This window comes from Papio anubis, chromosome 19, assembly GCF_008728515.1.
Source record: "Papio anubis isolate 15944 chromosome 19, Panubis1.0, whole genome shotgun sequence".
NCBI lineage: Eukaryota > Metazoa > Chordata > Mammalia > Primates > Cercopithecidae > Papio > Papio anubis.
The window spans coordinates 4,785,508-4,807,168 of record NC_044994.1 but is presented as its reverse complement, the minus strand read 5'-3'; the positions used below and the strand labels follow the sequence as shown (position 1 = coordinate 4,807,168).

Sequence of the window (21,661 nt, the reverse complement as noted above, 5' to 3'; positions counted from 1 at the left end):
CACTTTGGGAGGCCACGGGGTGCAGATCACCTGAGGTCCGCAGTTTGAGACCAGCTTGGCCAACATGGTGAAACCCCATCTCTACTAAAAATACCAAAATTAGCTGGGTGTGGTGGCACGTGCCTGTAATCCCAGCTACTCAGGAGGCTGAGACAGGAGAATCACTTGAACCTGAGAGGTGGAGGTTGCAGTGAGCTGAGATCGTGCCACTGCACTCCAACCTGGGTGACAGAGAGAGACTCCGTCTCAAAAAAAAAAAAAAAAGGTCGGGGTAATGAAAGTCAAGGAAACACTAAAATTATTCAGGACTGAAGAAGATCAAAGAGATGACAACTGAGGCAAATTGCAGGCAGGGGTCTGTAAAGCAACACAGCCATGACAGCCACATCAACAATGGTGCCAAGACGGACATGCTGGGGCTGGGCACCTGGAAGTCCCCTCCAAGCCAGGTGGCCGAGGCTGTGAAGGTAGCGATCAACACTGTGTACTGCCACATCGACTGCACCCATGTGCACCAGAAGGAGAACAGGAGCAGCTCAAGGAGCAGGTGGTGAGGCGCGAGTGGCTCTTCATCAGCAGCAAGCCATGGGGCATGTGCCACAAGGAGTGCCTGTGAGAGGATCCTGCCGGAAGGTGCTCAGTGGCCTGGAGCTGGACTACTTGGACCTCCACCTTATTCACTGGCCAACAGGCTGTCAGCCTGGGAAGGAATTTTCCTCGTTAGATGAATCAGGCAACTCATTCAGGGGCTGGTGAAAGCTACTGGCATCTCCAACGTCACCATCTCCCGGCGGAGAGGACCTTAAACAAATCTGGCTTAAAGTGTAAACTGGCTGGGCGCGATGGCTCACGCCTGTAATCCCAGCACTTTGGGAAGCCAAGGCGGGTGGATCACGAGGTCAGAGATCGAGACCATCCTGGCTAACATGGTGAAACTCCGTCTCTACTAAAAATACAAAAAATTTAGCCAGGCATGGTGGCACATGCCTGTAGTCCCAGCTACTCGGGAGGCTGAGGCAGGAAAATTACTTGAACCCAGGAGGTGGAGCTTGCAGTGAGCTGAGATCACACCACTGTACTCCGGCCTGGGCAACAGAGTGAGGCTCCATCTCGGGAAAAAAAAAAAAAAAAAAGTGTAAGCCAGCAGCAGTTAATCAGATTGAGCACCACTCTAAGTCCCTAACCCAGGAGAACTTAATCCAGTACTGCCAGTCCAGAGGCAACATGGTGACTGCCTATAGCCACCTTGGCTCTCCTGACAGGCCCAGGGCCAAGCCCAAGGACCCTTCCCTCCTGGAGGACCCCAGGATCAAAGTGATTGCAGCCAAGCACAATGAAACTGTAGCCAGATTCTGATCTGGCTCCTCACGCAGAGGAACTTGGTGGTGATCCCCACACCGGTGACACTGGAACACATTGCTGAGAACTTCAAGGTCTTTGACTTTGAACTGAGCAACCAGGATGTGACCTCCTTACTCAGCTGCAACAGGAACTGAAGGGTCTATGCCTTGGTGAGCTGAGCCTCCCCCAAGGATCACCCATTCCATGAAGAGTTTCGAAGCTGTGGATGTCTGCTCTTCCTGAAGTAACCTACACCTGGTTTTCCCACCTCATTGTTTTCTTGCTAATGTAGTACGGCCTGTATCGCTCGGCAGCGGGGCAGCAATCTGCAGTGATTGCTGCCAGCAAGGGCTTGTCAAGCTTGATGTCAGGTCTGAAGAGCAGCATCAGTAGAGTGGAATTCTTTTCCCACTTTCTTTGCCATTTTTGCTCAGCTGAAGAAAGTACAACCTGAATACCCTTTTCTGATTAAGAAGGAGCAAAATCTGCAGAGTCAAAATAGTGCCTCTAACAGTTGAGTTTCGGCTGCTTGGAACTATAATCCTTACAGCAAGACTTCTCTTTGCCTCAGCTAAAAAGTGCTTTTGTGAAAAGAAAGAGAGAGGGAAAACAGAAGGCAATATAAGACTTTGGATTGAATTGTTTTGCTGCATAGAACATTCAGGATAATTGACAAAATGTAACGGAGGATTGAGGATGAGATAGAGGTATGTGTCTTTTAATTTTCTGATTGGAATGGTGTAGTGTGGTTATGTAGGAGATAGCCTTGTAGCAAATACATCTGAAAAATTGGGGCGAGTTGGGATATGATGTGGACAAATTACTTTCAAGCGGCTTGGGAAAAATCGTTGTGTAGTGTACTCACAATTCGAAATTTAAAAGTTCCTTTAAGCTTGAAAGTTTCACATTTTTAACAAAATAAAAGAAATGCTTTAGCAACAGAAACATGGCACACTTACAATAATAGGATAAATAAGCAGGTCATAGTGAGCTATGACAAAAGATAATCTTTCCCGATGCATTGGCTGGCATCATTAAGAGGATGTTTCCTTTTGGGAAATGGTATTAGGACAGTTAACATTTTACATAGTTTATTTCTTTTTTTTTAAATATATAGACAGAGTCTCACTCTGTGGCCCAGGCTGGAGTGCTGTGGTGTGAACACAGCTCACTGCAGCTTCGAACTGCTGAGCTCAAGGAATCCTCCTGCCTCAGGCCCCCTAGTAACTGGGACTACAGTTGTGCTAATTTTTCAATTTTTTATGAAGATAGGGGTCTCACTACATTGGCAAGGCTGGTCTCAAACTCCTAGAGTTAAGCAATCCTCCTACCTTGGCCTCCCAAAGTGCTGGGATTATAGGTGTGAGCCACCATGCCCAGCCTTACATAGTTTCAAATAGGAATTATAATAGCAGGCGGAATTGTTATTTTTCTTGTGATTTGGAATAACACAAGGGAGAAGTAAAATTATAAGTGAAACAACATGGACAGAGAAAAACAATAATCAGTTGCTTTTCATAGGAATAAAGCCATCTAGAAAGGCACGTGAAGTATGTGGAATAGAGGCCAAATGCGCAATATTGATGAAGGAGGAGTCTAATGCGTCGGGAAAGGGGAAGCCATCAGGATGGGTGAGCAGAAATGATCACAGTTACTTCAGTGCGCTCAGGAAAGGCCGTGTAGGCCAGCCAGAATTAGGAGTGGCGGGGAGTGGAGCCCGGCAGAACTGGGCCGTGGTCTGCATTCTTGAGACCACAGAAGTGAGGTAAGCCAGGAGCAGACACAACTGGAGTCCGACCAACAAAACACAATGAGTCAGAGTCTAATCCAAACCTGTTCCGTCCCTGGTTGCCAGGCGAAGGGACCCTCTCATTAGGTTCATGGACTGTAATGAGGTGAATCACCAGAAATTAAAGGAAACGGTAATTACAGACAGGGCCATGCAAGGTCTGGGAGGAGTTCAGTGGTCATCTGTCCCTCAGGCGAAGGAGGAACGGGGAAGGCTTTGACTTACTGAACCCGTGTACTCAAGAGAGTGGCTACGTTCTGCTGTCTGCCCCTTGCAGACCCTGATGAGCCTCAGGGTTGCAAATGCCTATGGTCCCACCTGTTTTAATCCCAGCCTCCCCGTCTGGAGGGAACATTGTCTAGGATAAGGCTAAAGAGCACATTCCTGGAGCCCAGGTACAGGTGTCCTGGGCTCCTGGGGGCCAGGTGAAGGTGTCTTGGTTCTGCACCAAGTAGGCAGCAACTGCATACGTGGGTCCCCTCCCTTTTGTCACCTGGAGGACAGGACGCAGAAGAGGGTAGAGCTGACCCCAGGACAAGCTCCTAAGCAGTGGAAGCAGCTGCATGTTATTTCACTTTTTGAGGCACATCCTTTTCCTTGCAGTTATATGTGTAGCTCCAATGCACACATCCTGTATTTGTAGCTCTAATTGGACACTCCAGAAATTCTCTGGCCTCTGCGTTCTTCTGTTCCCACGTTTTCAGTAAGTCCTTTCAATTACTTTGACAGTGGGTACAACTGCCTTTCTCAAGCAGGAAAATCTTCTCACCGTTTCTCCTAAATTAGAAAAGCTGTTTATACCTCATTTATGGTGTGGCAGGAGATCCCACAAATCAAAGCAATTTTCTACTAAACATTATTTACCATTTTCTGTGAAATCCTAACCTGCCAGGATAACCACAATTTAAATGTATTCAGAGGTCACATTTTAACACTAAGCAAATTGGAAACCTCTGAAAAGATCCCTTAAATATTCCTCTCTTCTGTCAACATTTTCAACCTGGAACGTCAACCATTTATGCTTGATTTTGTGTAACTGAGATTCAAAGCACTTTAGCAAATCGTGATCTGCTTTTCTATCTTCACTGGTGCCAGCATGGCATGGCCAGGATTGTCTACACATCTGCATTCGGCATTCATTATGCATAGCCTCCTAATAGATAGGGAGAGGATGGTTTTGAAAGTGTTTTAAAAATATTCTGAGGGGGAGAGAGAGAGGGTCGAAAAGGTTGAAAAACTACCTACCAGGTACTATGTTCAAACTTGGGTGATGGGATCATTAGAAGTCCAAACCTCAGCATAATGAAATATACCCAAGTAACAAGCCTGTGCCTGTTCCCCTACATCTGAAAAAATAAAAATAGAATAAAATTTCTTTATGATGAAAAAATTTTTGTTATACATACACACACCTGTTAGAACTAATAGACAAATTCAGCCAAGTTGTAGCAATACAAAATCAACAAGCAAAATCAGTTTTGCCTGGATACATTAACAGTGAACAACCAAAAAGAAAGTTAAGAAAACAATTCCATTTACAAAAGCGTTAAGAAGAGTAAAATACGTAGCAATAAACTTAGCCAAGCAAGCGAAAGTCTTGTACACTGAAAACTACAAAATGTTGTTGAAAAAAATTAAAGAAGACAGTAATAAATGGAAAGACATCCTGTGTTTATGGCCGGGAAGACAATCTTCTTCACATACCAATATAACTCAAATGGTCTGCAGATTCAACACAGTCTCTACCAAAATCCCAATGACATTTTTGTGGAAAAAGAATATTCCATCCTAAATTTCAGATAGAATCTCAAGGGACCCTAAAGAGTCCAAACAATCTTGAAAAAGAAGTACAAAGTTGCATGTCTCACATTTCTTGATTTCAAAACTTACCACAAATTTACAGTAATCAAAGCAGCCTGCTACTGACATAAAGATAGACATATATAGGCCAGGCACAGTGGCTCACACCTGTAATTTCTGTAGTTTTTTTTTTTTTTTTGAGACGGAGTTTCATTTTTGTTGCCCAGGCTGGAATGCAGTGGCACGATCTTGGCCCACTGCAACCTCCGCCTCCCAGGTTCAAGTGATTCTCCTACCTCAGCCTCCTTAGTAGTTGGGATTACAGGTGCCCACTCCCATGCCCAGCTAACTTTTTTTTTTTTTTTTTTTTTTTGTATTTTTAGTGGAGACAGAGTTTTACCACGTTGCCCAGGCTGGTCTCGAACTCCTGACCTTAGGTGATCCACCCGCCTCAGCCTCCCAAAGTTCTGGGATTACAGGTATGAGCCACCATGCCTGGCTGGAAGTCACAAATCCTGTGACCTCTGGCCCCATGACTCTTGAGCAGGAAGGAATTATAGACACTATGCCTGCATCTTAGTAGAGTTAAGACCCCTCCCATAGTCCAATTCTTGTGGCCTTTCATTAATCTTACAAAGGTAGTTTTCAGTCCCTGAGCAAGAAGGGGGTTAGTTTTAGTGAGAGACTATTGTCATCCTCACTTTCTAGTAAGGGTGGTTCACATCTGTAATCCCAACACCTTTGCAGGCCGAGGTGGGCGGATCACTTAAGGTCAGGAGTTGGAGACCAGCCTGACCAACATGGTGAAACCCCATCTCTACTAAAAATCTGAAAATTAGCCAGGCATGGTGACAGGCACCTGTAATCCCAGCTACGTGGGAGGCTGAGGCAGTAGAATCACTTGAACCCAGGAGAAGGAGGTTGCAGTGAGCCAAGACTGCACCACTGCACTCCAACCTGGGTGATAGAGTGAGACTTTGTCTCAAAAAAATAAGAATAATATAAAAATAAATTCCTCCCAAAGTTAGCTTGGCGTATGCCCAGGAATGGCCAAGGACAGCTTGGAGGTTAGAAGCAAGACGGAGTCAGCTATGTCAGATTTCTCTTACTGTCATAATTTTGCAAAGGCGATAATTGCCAAATGATCCACCAATTTCACTTCTGGGTGTATATCCAAAAGAAGTCAAAGCAGGGTCTCGAAGAGATATTTGAACCCCATGTTTATAGCAACATTATTCACAGTAGCCAAAAAAAAAAAGAAGAAGAAGCCCCAAGCGTCCATCAGTGGATAAATGGATAAGCAAAATGTGGCATATACATACAATGGAATATTATTCAGCCTAAAAAAGGAAGAGTAAACTAAAAATAGAATCCTAGCTGGGCGTGGTGCCTCATGCCTGTAATCCTAGCACTTTGGGAGGCCAAGACGGGAGCACTGCTTGAACTCAGGAGTCTGAGATCAGCCTCAGCAACATGGCAAAACCCATCTCTACAAAAAATACAAAAACTTAGCTGGCCACAGTAGCGCACAACTGTGGTCCCAGCTACTCAGGAGGCTGAAACAGAAGGCTGAGCCTAGGAGGCAGAGGTTGCAGTGAGCCAAGATCGTGCTGCTGCATTCCAGCCTGGGTAATAGAGCGAGATTGTCTCAAAAAAAAAAAAAAAAAAAAAATCGTAAGTCCCCACAACTGACTGAAAGGACCCCCTCTTGGCCAAGGGGACCCCAGAAAATTCTTAAAAACTTAATTCTCTGCCGTGACAGGAAGGGAGGTCAGACATGCCTCATAATACCCCCTTCCTTTCGGAGTTCAGGCACAACTGACCAGCATTATCATTAAAATAGAGATAAGACTGACAGAACAGACCCTCTGTGGCAATAAGATACCGAATTATAAATAAGACAGAGCAAGACTCAGTCTCAAATAAATAAATAAATAAATAAGACCCAAGGCTATGCAAGGATAAGGTTAAATCACACCCTACAAATGATAAAATCTCCTTAAATTGTTTTTTTCAATTATATAACGTGGCTTATTTTCCAACCTGACTCTAGTATAGCATCACATGAGAGACAGCAGACCCCCTTATGTTAAGCATTCCTTGTTACTGACTTCACGTCTTTAGATGAAGCTTAACTCCTGCAATCGATTGCCAACTAAAGAATCCTGAAAACCCACCTATGACTTGTAACCCCCTGCTTTGAGATGTCCTGCCTTTTCTAGACAAACCAATATATACCTTTCATTTATTGATTTATAATTTTACCTACAATTCTTGTCTCCCTGAAATGTAGAAAACCAAACTGTAACCCAACCACTTTGTGATCACTCACTCAGGGATTCTTGGGTTTGTGTTTTCTCCTGGCCACAGCCACTCCTTTTGTTAGCAGTAGCAAATCCGACGGGTGTGCAGCAAACTCAATTCTTCCCTCGGAGGAAAGAATTCAGCCCAGCCAGGGGTCATAAAGCAGAGTGAAAGACCGAGGCAAGTTTTAGAGCGGGAGTGAGAGTTTATTAAAAAGTTTTAGAGGCCAGGCATGGTGTCTCATGCCTATAATCCCAGCACTTTGGGAGTCCAAGGCAGGGGGATCGTGAGGTCAAGAAATTGAGACCATCCTGGTCAACATGGTGAAACCCCATTTCTACTAAAAAAAATAATAATAATTAGCTGGGTGTGGTGGCACGCGCCTGTAGTCCCAGCTACTCTGGAGGCTGAGGCAGCAGAATCACTTGAATCCGGGAGACAGAGGTTGCCGTGAGCTGAGATTGCACCACTGCACTCCAGCATGGCGACAGAGCGAGACTGTGTCTCAAAAAAAAAGTTTTAGAGCAGGAACAAAAGGGAGTAAAGTACACTTGGAAGAGAGCCAAGCGTTCAGCTTGAGAGATCCACATACACTGTTTGGCCTTTGACTTGGGGTTTCACACATGGACATGGTTCTGTGGTGTAGGTCTCTCCCCGCTTGATTTTTCGTTAAGGCGGGCCGTTCACATGCACAGTGGCCTGCCAGCACTTGGGAGGGGCTGCGTGCACAGTGCGTTTGCTGAAGTTGTGCACATACTCATTTGAGACAATTTTCCCTTACCAGTCAAGTGTTCCTAAAGGAAGGTCGGATTCCAGATAACTCTGCTATTTTGCCTCTTCGTGCACATTCATGAGCCCTCTTGCCCAGTTCCCAAGATCTCATCGGGGAGCTGCTGATCACCACCTTCAGGTGACTGCCTGTCCCCGGCATCAGCTGCAACCAATTGTTATTTTAGAGAGACAGTTGAACAACTGCCTGACCATCACCTGATGGTCGCCTGACATTCCTGGGCAGGAGTGCGGCGGCCTTTCCCGCCCTGCTCATGTCTGCCTAGCTACCTACTCTGACAACATAGGCTCAGAAACAAACCTCTTTAAAATATTTTACAGAGTTTGTTTTTTCCAATACAGAAGATAATTCTGACACATGCTACAACATGGATGAACCTGGAGGGCAAAATACCAAGTGAAAGAAGCCAGATACAAAAGGACAAATACTGAATGATGACATTTCCATGTGGGAGCTGGAATAGCCACATCCATAGAGACAGAAAGTACAGTGGTGGCTGCCACAGGCTGGTGGAGGGAGACATGGGGAGCTATTGTTTAACAGGTCAGAGTTTGCGTTTGGGATGGAGAAAAAGTTCTGGAGATGAATAGTGGTGATAGTTGCACAACAATGTGAATATACTTAAGGCCACTAAACTTTACCCTTAAAAATGGTGAAAATGGTAAATTTTCTGTTGTGTGTATTTTACCACATTAAAAATAAAAATAAAATAAAATTACTTTCTTTCTTTTCTTTTTTTTTGAGACGGAGCCTCGCTCTGTCGCCCAGGCTGGAGTGCAGTGGCCGGATCTCAGCTCACTGCAAGCTCCGTCTCCCGGGTTTACGCCATTCTCCTGCCTCAGCCTCCCGAGTAGCTGGGACTACAGGCACCTGCCACCTCGCCCAGCTAGTTTTTTGTATTTTTTTTTTTTTTTAGTGGAGACGGGGTTTCACCGTGTTAGCCAGGATGGTCTCGATCTCCCGACCTCGTGATCCGCCTGTCTCAGCCTCCCAAAGTGCTGGGATTACAGGCTTGAGCCACCGCACCTGGCCATAAAATATACTTTCTAAACTACAGTTCCTTAGTATAATTTGTCTGAGGTTGTGTTAATAATGAAACCAATAAACAATGTGGCTGGGGGCGGTGGCTCATGCCTGTAATCTCATCACTTTGGGAGGCCAAGGTGGGCAGATCACCTGAGGTCAGGAGTTTGAGACCAGCCTGGCCAACATGGTGAAATCCTGTCTCTACTAAAAATACAAAAAAATTAGCCAGGCATGGGGGTGCATGCCTGTAGTTCCTGTTACTCAGGAGGCTGAGGCAAGAGAATTGCTTGGAACCTGGGAGGCAGAGGTTGCAGTGAGCCAAGATCATACCATTGCACTCCAGCCTGGGCAACAAGAGTGAAACTCCATCTCAAAATAAATAAATAAATAAATAAATAAATAATCGGACACAAAACACTCCTCTTGGAGCCCTTAGATTGAGGAAACCAAGGCAGACCAACATTTGAAGCTACAGGGAAGTGGATTTTGACTGAATGGGATCATTAATATACCAAAAACAAAGTCTAAATCAAGTACTCCGAGATGGATAGGACAAAGGATAAGATATGCCAGAACAAGGCAAATGAATGCAAGTCACTTAAGAGATCACAGAATTTAAGAAATAAAATGGAAGGCAGGTAGGAGCAGGTGATAAACCAGGTGGCGGTGTTTGAGGTGTCCGTAGCACTTGGCCTGGGTCTCCAGAGTGACAGAGACCACCCACATGGACCCTTCTTTGTAGCCCTTGATCTGAGATGCAGAGCTGCTTCCTCCGTAGGCCAGGACACCCACTGACTGATAATAAAGGTACTAGCATGGTCATCATTCTTGAACCTTGCTGTGTGTTAGAAGCATGCTGGGCCCACGTACATCACTTACTCAGTCCTCCACATGGCTTGGGGCCTCACCACATGCCTGGCACAGAGCTGGGCCTCAAAAAAAATCTGTTAAATTGCTTAACAATGCTGGGAGGAAAACGGTATAATAGTTGTCACCAAGGTATGGGCAAGAACTCTGCAATTCAGAGAGGTTAACCTACATGTCAAGATCACCCAGCAGGGGAGCCACTGTTCTAGCTTCCAGACCCAGCTCTGTCTTTCCAAGGCTCCCCCAAAGTCTTCTGTTCTGACGTAACAGCCAGAGAATCCTTTCGGGACAAAAATCAGATCAAGTCACTCCCCTGCTCCCTATCCTCGAAGGCTTCCAGCCCACTTACTGTAAACCAAGTGAAGGTGTTCTCCATGGCCTAGGAACCCCTGCATAACCCCTGCATACAGGCATCTCCCACTGATCCCTGTACCATCAGGGCCCGACTCTATCCTCCACCAGCACCACCGCCTCTCAGGGCCTTTGCACTGCTGTGCTCTCTGCCTGAGGTGCAGTTCTGGATTCTGGATTCTGCTCAAACAGCATCCCCTCAGAGAGGCCTCTCCTGACCACATCGTCTAGAGGCATCGAACACTCTGCAACCCCTCACCCTGCTTTATGCACACAAAATTATGTTATGTAATAAGATGTGAATTGGCGATTTCCCCCTTTAGAATGGAAACTCCATGAGTTCAGATACTTTTCACATTTTGGTCACTGCAACCCCAGAACCTAGTGGTCAGTAAATATTTGATGAATAATGAAGGAGTGACTGACAAGCTATGTAATCTTGAGGACACTAAGTTGACCTTACCCCAGGTCAACTTCCTCTTGCTACGAAGCTTGTGCAAACTGTCCCTTGAGCACAGAAAATCATGCCATAGCATACTTACTGAGTGTGGCATTTCCTGTGCACACACATCTGAAGGATATCACAACACACCTTGTCTCATTCCATAGGCCTCTCACCTTGCACACACGGCACAGTGTCTCTTCCTTGACTTCTCCTATGCCCATGGCTTTGACCTTCCTTTCTTAGCACCCTTCGCTCCCTAACAACCCAGATTCCAAGGCTTCATACCCTTAGATAGGTGTTACCCAAATCACCCCACACCAGCTAATTAATGGGGTCATTTCAAGGGAAGAGGCTCTCACAGTTCAGAACTTCAGCAGATGTCTTCAGGGTAAAGGATGGGGGATAGGCAAAAGGGAGCTCAAAGGAATATTAGTCTTTCTCCTTCACCTCACGTCCCTTGACTCAGGATTACTCTGAAAATAAAATTCATTCCTCACTCACAATGGCTCTTGGCTAAATACAATAGACAGCACGTCACTAATCCCAACTCTCTATGTGGAGTGGCCAGCCAGGGGAGTGTCTGCCACAAGAAGTCACCGGGCATAGCAGGACCAGCTGGGCATGGTGTCACGGACTCCTGCATCAGAGGCAGGTTGCAGTCGATATGCTCCAGGGACACTGGCATTGCCACAGTGCTCTGGTGATGGCTCACTGTTGAGTGGACAGCAGCTGCTCTTTTATAGGCTACTAGTTGTTGAGCACTAACTCAGCCCCAGGCACACAGCACCATCACATAACAAACCTATGAAATACTGGAGATTCTTGTTCCTGCCTGTATCTGTTAGCTCTTGCTGCATAACAAACCCTCTCAAAACAGCATAGCTTAAAACAACTGTTTATTTGTTTGCACTTTGAGCTAAGCTTGCTGGGACAGCTGGTCTCCACTCTGTGCGATTGCAGCAGTGCTCACACATGCATGCCATCAGCCACCAGTCGGTGGCCTCACTCATGTGTCCAGCAGTGACTATCAGCAGGGCCCGTGGAGAAAACCAGGTCATGTCCCTCTGATCTAGCAGCCTAGGCAGGCTCCTTCAAAGGGTGTTGGTTCAAGCATTTCCAAGAGCAGCAAGAGAGGCAAGTTCCAACATGCATGCACTTTGCAAGCCTCTGCGTGCTGCGCATTTGCTAGTGTCCCATTGGCCAGACTAAGTCACACGGCCAAGCCCAGCTTCAAGAGGTGAAAAAACAGACATCTTTTCTTGACCAGGGAGCTGCAATAATATGTTGTGGAGTGTTGCAACACGAATGGGAAGAATTTGTGGCAATGTTTGCAATCCACCGTATTGCCTGTTTCAGCATAACGCCACATCCGAAAGAAACATAAGTCCAAACCCCAAAAAAGAGACATTAAATTGCATAACACACAGCAGCAACATTTCCTAGAAATCTGTTTTATCCATCCAAATCCCTGAAGTCCCCAATTTCAAGGCAACTGTCACAGCCTTGTTCATATCTACCCACAAAGTTCATATCTACCAGTCCACAATGACTCTCTTCAATTCCCCATGTCTCCTCCCACCTCCAGCCTTCCTCCTGCCTTCCAGATGTTTTTTCCATCTTTTCCCTTCTTCCCCATTGACACTCCCCTTCACTCATGAACCTAATCAGCACCATAAATGACCAGCAGCAGAGAAATACAAATACAGAATCCTTAAGCAGGATCAGGGCCTATAGTACCCAGCCACTTGGGAGGCTGAGGCAGGAGGATTGCTAGAGGCCAGGAATTGGAGGCTGTAGTGAGCTATATTCATGCCATTGCACCCCAGTCTGGGCGACAGAGCAAGACCTCATCTCTAAGAAAGAAAAAAGAAGGGTTAATTGTCCATATCGGTTTATCACGTACAAATGAGTCCTTGTGTGGTCACCCTTTTTTGTGATGGTGAAACTTCACTCTGAGGCTGAAGGAGGATGAAAGCACTGCTTTGAGCTCTGTGTTGGGTGGCCTATGAGCCTCTGCCATTTCTCAGGCTTCTACGTATTGTTTCTGGAGGCTATGTATTTGAGACAGGGTCTTGCTTTGTCACCCAGGCTGGAGTGCAGTGGTGCGATCTCAGCTCACTGCAACCTCTGCCTCCCAGGTTCAAGGCTCCCACCTCAGCCCCACAAATAGCTGGGACTACAGGCACACATCACCACACCTGGCTTTTTTTTTTTTTTTTTTTTTTGTATATTTTATAGAGACAGGGTTTCACTATGTTGCCCAGGCTTGTCTCAAACTCCTGGACTGAAGCAATCTGCCAGCCTTGGCCTCCCAAAGTGCTAGGATTACAGGCATGAACCACCACACCCGGCCTCTGGAGGCTATTTCAATATTTCCTCTGCCCCTGTGGGTTGGAATTACCAAGTGTAAGTTCATTACTGTGGGGTTAAGTGTTCCAGCTTTTAATATCCCATCTTTCTAAATACTATGGGGACATAAAAAAATAGAAGATAGTTACAACTACTAATTCCGAAGTCCATGCTGTGTGCCAGTCTCTGTATTTGGTGTATGATAGTTGACATCTCAATTAGTCTATTCCTCCCAACAGTCCTATTAGGGAGACATTATAATCTGCTTTTTCTACAGAAGGGAACTGATGTTCAGAGAGATTGAAGTCTCTCAGAGAGTGGGGTCATCCTGGCTCATAGTCCATTCTCCTGAATCTGGCTGAGGTCTGGCTTCTTTTGAGAGAATATCTTCTTGCTTCTTGACTGATGCTTGGAAGGACTTGCATAGAGCCTTTAGTGCCTGCTGGAAAAGTGGGCTGGTGTTGCCCAGCGGACTCCAGCCTTCACAGCAGAGCAGGAGTTCTGGTGCCAGGCAGCTGCTTACTTTGGCCCAGAGCTGTGTTCCTCAACGTTGGTTGCTGACATCCTTGGTGGTCTATCAGTGACTCCACAGGCTGCTGAGTAATTTCAAAGAACAAAATACATGAAAGAAGTGATTTATATACGTTCACGTTTTCAATGTAAAATGAGATTTTTTCAAAGAAATCCCAGATAGTCTTAAAATCACTTGGCTATAAGAACTGTTGGTCAGGCCATCTCAGCTATCAGTCTGTAGCTTGTCCTCGCTAACAGAGTTTCACATTATTTCGGTTGTTTCTGTTCATTAAATTGGAGTTTTCATTTCTTTCCACCGTGCATCTCATATTCACAAATCACAAATATGGAGCAGTGATTCACAAGCGGCTCACCAGGTGTAAAATTAGTGTTGAAAACGATGCTAATGCATTTCAAAATAATGTGAAAACAAATGTGAGTGCTACTTCAGTAAATTTGTAGGTGTTAGAACAAGCGAATCTCCAACTGGGATGGTCTTGCTTAAAATGCCAACATTGAAAAATGCCAATGGATGGGAGTCCGTCACTGTCTTAAACTTTGCCAAACGAAAGTCCAAAACCACTGAAGCTGTTATATTATTTTTAAGGCCCCATGAAATTCCTTTGGTAAACTCCATGAATTCTCCCTAGAAAAATCTCAAAATAATGATTTCTTTTCCTCTTCTTTTTTTTTTCTGAGACAGAGTCTTCCTTTGTCGCCTAGGCTGGAATACAGTGGCGCACTCTCGGCTCACTGTAACCTCCACTTCCCAGGTTCCAGTGACTCTCCTGCCTCAGCCTCCCGAGTCGCTGGAATTACAGGTGCACACCACCACGCCCGGCTAATTTTTGTATTTTTAGTAGGGATGGGGTTTCACCACGTTGGCCAGGCTGGTCTCAAACTCTTGACCTCGTGATCCGCCCACCTTGGCCTCCCAAAGTGTTGGGATTACAGGTGTGAGCCACTGTGCCTAGTCAGTAATGATTCCTAGAAAAAAAAAAAAAAAATCAGTTGTTTACGCAGAAAAAAAAAAAGACCAAAACAACCTTTAGAAACTGCATTTAAAGTCACATTCCCTATAGCAGAAGTAGGTGCAAGTCACAGGATTCTTCAGAAACTTGGGAAAAGTAATGTTAAAGTTAATTAAAAATGTCATGCTCAGAAGGAGAAATAAAAACTACTTGTAGAATCCCTTTACCAAAGGATGCAGTAGAGGGTGACATGGTGTCAATGGCAGATAATGTGGAAAAGCAATTACTATCACACGTCCCCGCTAGAAGACACCGTGCTTGACAATCGGACAAAACCACTGCAGAGCAGAGGGTGAATCAGAGCTTGCGTGTACAGACATGACACGTCTAGGACGGGGAGTTGTTTGATGCCATTTTATTCGTTTATCACCGAAAACTCATCCAGAAAGAGAAAAGATCTTTGTTTAGGTAACTGTTGTAATGTGAGTCATAACACAGGCTGGAAAATGTGCATCAAACTCTCAGCTGATGGAATATTATCATTCAGGGTCCTCCTGTGCCAACGAGTCTGGGTGCTGGGAACTTCTGGAGTCAACATTCTGGCCCAGCACAACTCTTAGGGAAACACCATTCCTCGGGGATTGCACTCAGATCTCAAGCACCAAAACCAACATTGTCTGTGCTTGCTTTTCTGTCTGGACTTTGCTGGCTGTTGAAAAAATGAATGAGATTTTCCAAAAGTTTCTTCACAAACTGCTAATGCTAGTACAGGCCAGTTCCATGATTTTACCAGTTCAATCCAGTGATACGGCTCAGCAATACAGACAGGATCTCAAATATTCTGAACCACTCTAGGGCTGGATAGTATGATTTCTAATGTGGAGGGCAAAATTAGTATAACTGGCTTGGGCAAAGAGTTTTGATATGCTCATGTTTAATGTTGTTTTTCAGCTGTAAGATTAAAAAACAACAGGTTTATGACTTGAGTGGATTTTTAAAAACTCATCCAGATATAGTACATGAAGAAACACTTCCCGAAAAGCCTACTGAATACAAGTAAATGAATGGCATTGACTTGTATTCAGTAGCCTGAAGGGTCACACCAAGTGTGCGGAGTCTAAGGATTTCAGGGCTGTTGCAGAAAGACCGGGAGAGGCAGGTTACCAAAAATGGAAGTATAACTTAACCAAACTCAATTCGTATAATTTTTAACAAAAAATTGTAGAATGAGAAGATGAAGAGAGGGAAAGTGAAGCAGAGATGTTATTTGAGCACTAAATCCTGATTTCCATGACAGAGGATGAATACACTGTCACAGCCCATACAGCCAGAAATTTTAAAGAAGAAAGCAATCCCTCTCCCTCTCCCTTCCTCTGCATCCGTCCCACTCTCTCTCTCTTTTCCCTCCCTTCCTCTGTTTCTCCTTCTCTTTGAGTATTTGTTATTAGGTATTTGATATATATATTTTAGACTTAGTGCTGCTCTGTCACCCAGGCTGGAGTGCAGTGGCACAATCTCGGCTTACCGCAATCTCCACTTCCCAGGTTCAAGCGATTCTCCTACCTCAGCTTCCCGAGTCTCTGGGATTACAGTCGCTCACCACCACGCCCGGCTGATTTTTGTATTTTAGTAGAGACGGGGTTTCACCATGTTGGCCAGGCTGGTCTTGAACTCCCGACCTCAAGTGATTCCCCAGCCTCGGCCTCCCAAAGTGCTGGGATTACAGGCGGGAACCACTGCTCCGGGCTGGTATTTGTTACATTAATCAAGAATATAAAAATATTTTTTGACAGTTTATAATATTGTTACCAAAAAATGTGTTACGTTGGTTAAAAATAAGAAAGTAAAGTCACTTAAAGCAGAAAGGAAGCAAAGGGGGTATGGGGGGAAGGAGAATTGCAGCCAGCCAAGTGCAGAACTGGAGAACGGACGAAGCTGCCAGAGACCTCGGGAGTGGAGGGAGATTTGAGGACCTCTGAGCGCAAATCTCCCTCGCTTTTCCAGTGGCTCTGCTGGTTCGTTTTTCTACTTGTTTACTGCTTGATATGGCCTGAAAATGTGCTGCCTAGAGACAGGGTTTCTGTCCCCTCTCAGCTCTTTGCTTCTAATCTGTTCAGCACACTGGCGTGGCAGCCCTGTGACATTCAGGCACCGTGCCCAGGGCTGGAGAATGCCTGGCTGCCGTGGGATTTGCAGGATCTCTGCCTTTATTATATATCATTCCTCCTTAGTCCATGGCACTGCATCAGCAAGTGGCCTGCGTCAGCTACGTGTCTTCAAATGTGTGTATTTCAGGAGCACAGTTGTCCTTGCACACAGCCACCCATGTATTGATGAAGCTCCTGCTGTCTTCCCAGCACCGTTCTACGAGGGCCTTGAGTTGACATTCAAAATCCTGTGAGCCTTCCTCATAGAAAGCATTAGACTGCCTCAAAACCCTTGCGCAAAGAGCGGGATAGCAATAGATCTCAATCAACTCATACAGACCACCTGATATTTTCCACTAGGGTCACCCTTTTAGTTTCGTACCAGTTCTGAAAATATGAGAGACCTCATCCATGTATCCTGACCTATAAATAAGTTTAAAAAAATAAGCTAAAACCTTCAGGTCACATTGTCAGTAAGTTGCAAAATTGTCACTGGCACAGTGCAGATCAGTGCCACAGCGATGCCAGGAAAGGGCTGGGGACAGGAAGGCTGCAGCCAGGGGTGGAGTCTAGTTAATGCCTTAATGATGGCTTGGGCGGGAGGTCATAATTGGTTTGTAGTAATTGTTTTTACTTTCCCATAGCATGGCTTCCTTTGACCTAATTCTTCCTGGGCCCGAGCCCAGTGCCCTCTGCTAATTAAGCTGGCCGTATATGGACCTTTGGACATCACTGTTCCAGTGTACGCTGCAGTAGGCTGCTTCATGTTTTGATCTTCACACTGCATACTCAATACAGGTAACAATCGATTTTTCTTTTTTTCAGAATTAACGTACATGTTGCCAAAAGGTTTTTTTCATTGTATTTTGAAAAGCTGTTTTGGATTGTCAAAAATACCTTCACTACAAAAATTGTTGGAAGCTAGAGGCTTTTGTTCACAATTTATAAGATATTTTATTTCTAATACAGAAAAAAACATTTTAAAATTTAGATCTGTGGCTGGAGGCAGTGGCTCGGGCCTGTAATTCCAGCACTTTGGGAGGCTGAGGCAGGAGGATCACTTGAGGTCAGGAATTCAAGACCAGCCTGGGCTACATAGTAAGACCCCACCTCTTTCTTAAAAAATAAAATTAAATCAAAATTTTTAAGAAGAGAAAAATTTAGATCTGCTTATGGCTTGAAGTTTTAGGGCAAGGGAAAGAAACTAGTTTTCCAAGCAAAGGGATTAGCATGTGCAAAGGTTCAGAGGCAAGAGTAGGGGGAAGAAAGACAAGCCCAGACTCTGAAGAGCCTGTAAACCAACATTTGCCTGTGAAGCCACAGTAGGAATTAGATAAGTCAATGTACAAGCAGAGCAGGCCACGTTTCAAGCTCTGGGCAAGGCTGGGCGCAGGACTGACAAGCAGATGCAGTAACCCGGGGAGGCACTGGCAGCCCTGCACACTCACCCGCCCTCCTCCGTGAGGCGCTGGCGCTCTTCCCTGCAGGATCAGAAGCCTGACAATCTGAATGCCAAGTGTAGGTGCCCTCTCAAGGACAGACTCACTAACCATGCCGCTTTTTCACAAGTGTGGGAATGGTCAGGAGGACCTAATACCTGCAGCTGTTCTGAGCAGGCCAGCCTCTCCCCGTAGGCACACCGGCAAGGGCAGTTCAGTGAACTGCAATCCCAGCAGGAGATGAAGAACGCAGGCAGCCTGTGGCCGAGACGCCCTCCCTGCCAGACAGCACTCAGGGCGGCACCGAAAAACCCTTCTCTCCTCACCAATTTTCTGAATTTCCTTCTGATTCTCATGGTCATGCTCTAGGGCTGCCCTGTCCGATACAATGGCCCGTGCCACCTGCAAGCAGCCACTAAGCACCCGATGTGTGGTTAGTTTGCAATGAGATGTGTGGGAGTGTGAAATACGTAGATTTCAAAGACTTCGTAGGAAGAAATCAAATGTGAAGTAGTCCTTAATTTTGATACTGATGTCACATGGAAATAATGCTATTGTGAATATACTGGGTTAAGGAAAATATCATTCAAATACATTTCACCTATTTCTTTTCACTTTTCTAAGTGACTCCCAGAAAATTGGAAATCACACCTGTATCTTGCCTCTGGTTTCTGCTGGACAGCGTTGCTGTGGACACATGATTAAGTACAGTGGCATGAAAGTCAGGTGTCACTGGCCTGAGCACCCTTCTGCCTCTCTGAGATACATGTATCTGTCCTGACCATTGATGTGTTGTTTTCATATGAAACAGTCAGAGGGTGCCCAAAGTCAGGCTCCCCAGAAGTAGATTCCAAGGAAGCTTCATGTGCAAGTGGCGCACCAGGGACAGGTTTGTAGGGAGATGGGACAGACAGTAGGAAAGCAGGACGGGGGAGAAAGGCCAGCCAAGGAGAGCTCAGGCCCCGCCACAGAGGGGCAGCCTCCCCACCCGAGCCAGGCAAGGTGTATTTTCACATGCAGTCCCATCTGGTGGTCAGGGGTCAAGGGTTATACCGAGGGTGTGTGCAAATTTGCAGGATATTGGCCTGGGGAGATTTTCCTGGATAACTTGGGTGGGCCCAGTGTCATCTCAGGGACCCTCACAGTTAGGGAGGCAAGACAGTCAAAGTTAGAGAGAGGAGATGCGATGCAGAAACACAGATTAGAGTGATGCAATTTCAAGATGAAGGGAGGGGCTATGAGCCAAGGAATGCAGGTGGCCCCTAGAAGCTGGGAAAATGCAAGGAATAAATTCTCCCCTGGGGCATCCAGAAGGAGCACAGTCCTGATGCCACCTTGATCTTATCCTTGTGAGACCCGTTTTGGACTTGTGATCACCAGAGCTGTAAGATAATAAATCTGTGTTGTTTTAAGCCACTGAGTTCATGATAGCTTGTTACAGCAGCAGTGGAAACATATGTAATGGTCAAATACATAGCAATAACTTATTGTTGCCATATTCTACATGATAAATAACAGTATCAGTGTGTCCAGACTTGATGGCCACTCTACAGTTTAAAAGCTCCTGCAGCTTTCTGGTGCACAAATTAGAATGGCCAGCTATGAAAATTATTTTAAAGCTTATGATGACTTAGGTGTAAAGTCTGGGTGGTCTTGATCGAGAACAAAAATGAAGGCAGTCTGCTCTTCCATTTCCAAATTACAGAGCGTAATTCATCTTTTGAAGCAACTGAACAGCAGGGACACTACACTGACGCCCTGAGACTTTTTTCTAAGTCATGCCCCACTGCAGCCACTGAGGCCTCCTCTGCATAGGAGGGCCGGCTGTGGGCCTTGCTAGCCAGACGCTGGAGAAGGTTGACTATATTCCTTTAGCTCCCACGTCAAGGCCACAGTGACAAGATGTAGACCTTCTCTCATGGCAGGGAAGCTGGCAACCTCAAAGGCTTGGGGGTTAGAAGAGGCAGGATATGGCATGGGAGAATAAGAGAGTGCCCTGTCCCTCCTGGACTGATGGCACCACGGGAAGGAGAGGGAAAGGGAGATGGAAGAGGAGAAAGGCAAGCATTTGGGCTTTCCTGTTTGATCCTCCTCACCATCTCCTCTTTGAGACCAAGCCTTGTGAGGGGAGAGTTTAGAACACGCAGGTGATACACAGCATAGCTCAAGGTCGGAGGGTATCTGCCTACTTTCTGTCTGTAAACTGCTCACTTCTTCTCTTCAAATCTGGAAGAAATGACTGTTATTAGGCAGAGGGAACCCCAAGTTCTCCTGAGAATCTCCCTTGTGAGAGGGAAGGTATCCAGAAAAACCCCTATGACTAGACCCAGAAGGTAAGAGCAGAATGTATAGTTGTTCAGACTGTGCCCTGCACAAGAACACCACATATAAGGAGAGAGTCATTCACATGAGAGACTCTCTATCATTATAGATTTTGAATATTATATCTTTATCCACTTAAAAATGGGCAATTTGGGCCAGGCGTGGTATCTCACGTCTGTAATCCCAGCTGTTTGGGAGGCCAAGGCAGGTGGATCACTTGAGGCCAGGAGTTTGAGACCAGCCTGGCCAACGTGTCAAAAACCCATCTCTACTGAAAATACAAAAATTAGCTGGGCGTGGTGGCACACGTGTGTAATCCCAGCCACTCAGGAGACTGAAGCATGAGAATTGCTGGAACCTGGGAGGCGGAGGTTGCAGTGAGCCAAGATCGCACCACTGCACTCTAGCCTGGGTGACAGAGCAAGACTGTGTCTCAAAAAGAGTGTGGGGAGCAGGTTGTATAATTATGATGACAATTTTCTAGGAGATGGCAGTAACATATCTTGTTTTAACAAAATAAGTATACTTTGATCATTTTTGATGGATAGAAGGAAAAGGTTTTCTCCAATAGTGTAGAATATAATGATTCTTCATTGACTTATGAAGATGGAATCAGTCAATAATCAAAGCCTGTTAATCAAATTCATTAAAATAAATATGTATTTTTAGACAAGGAGCCGTTTTTGATCTGATGTACTGGTCAGTGAGCATCTTTAAACATTTTTTAAACCCTTTACTGATATCAGTGCACTGACTAAATTTTATATTTCATAATTCAATTATTTAATTTGCTGTTATAAAAATCTTGTTAGTAAAAAACTAAGTGCTGTTAAAGTTGAGAGGTTTGTTAAGCACGTGTTATTTCTTAAAGTTAAAAATCTAATATAAAAAACTAAACTATTATATAGTTTCCCCCAAGATGGCAAGAAAAAAAAAATTAATCATCAGGGTCAGTAAACAGAAAACAAAACCACAAATGATTGCAACTACTTTGATCATTAAGTAAATATTTGAAGAAAGCAAGTAAAATGTAAAACTAAAATGAAGCATCTCCAGAGAAGACTGTAACAGGGCTGTATCATCAATGAGAAGCACGGGATCAAACGCTTTGATTCCATGTCAACTGTAACTGTCGATTTCCAGAAAAACTAGAAGATTTTTTTTTAAGAGAATGCATTAAACCAAATATGTTTTCTGCCCAGCCAAG

The 21,661-nt window shown here is 45.2% G+C and overlaps 1 pseudogene; it reads left to right on the top strand.

Moving 5' to 3' along the window:
* The first annotated feature begins 232 nt into the window (after positions 1-232).
* LOC101002218 lies at positions 233-2,503 on the top strand (annotated as a pseudogene).
* Positions 2,504-21,661: the final 19,158 nt, after the last annotated feature.